This window comes from Penaeus monodon, chromosome 27, assembly GCF_015228065.2.
Source record: "Penaeus monodon isolate SGIC_2016 chromosome 27, NSTDA_Pmon_1, whole genome shotgun sequence".
Taxonomy (NCBI): domain Eukaryota; kingdom Metazoa; phylum Arthropoda; class Malacostraca; order Decapoda; family Penaeidae; genus Penaeus; species Penaeus monodon.
Window position 1 is genome coordinate 36,640,752 of NC_051412.1, and position 657 is coordinate 36,641,408.

General features: G+C 31.4%; 1 protein-coding gene across 1 annotated transcript in view; it reads left to right on the forward strand.

Moving 5' to 3' along the window:
- LOC119590821 (dihydropyrimidinase-like) overlaps positions 1-585 on the forward strand; it is a gene marked incomplete in the record, with an annotated part of 98,328 nt that extends 97,743 nt beyond the window's left edge. The window contains 1 exon segment of the mRNA XM_037939574.1: positions 1-585.
- Between the last annotated feature and the right edge of the window lie 72 nt (positions 586-657).

The window sequence follows — 657 nt, forward strand, 5'->3', positions numbered from 1 at the left end:
CTGGCAGCAGATGTAAATGTACAGTAAATACTATGAAGAAGAAACACGTAAGTGGCCTCCCAGTTAAGCACATTAACAACTAGAATAAGTAAGAAATCATGAGAAAGATTTTATCAGCAGTGTTATACTATGAGGCTGATTTCTTACATACTTTAATAATTTGTTGCCTTACTAGGTAGGTGACAGAATTATGACCTACTGATACTGTATTTCTCGGGTCTTTCAAAAGCCTTTTACCTGTATGTTAATTGGGTCTAAACAAAAAGATTGAGCAGCTTTAGATCTGAAAAGCAGATGCTTTATAGTGCAGATTGTGTTTAGTATTCTTGTAAATTTAAAAAATTGCATAAATTAATATAGGCTAAAGAGAAAATTTGTTTGTTATTTATCATTAGCTATTTTTTCTTCCTTTCATTGTTGCTCAATTATATTGCTTGGTTATTTGAAATATGTAGTAAGTTTATGTTAATGTAAATCTTTCTTGGCTCTTCCTTATATGTGCTGATTTTGTGTATTGTTATTCTGTTTGTAATGCTTCATGGTGTTATTCACAGCTATTGACAATAAATATACTGTCAGACTTCATGGCGTTTCTTTTTTTCCTGTTCAGAAAATTCTTCTCAGAGAGCAAAGGCTCCGTTTAATCTTTAATCCATT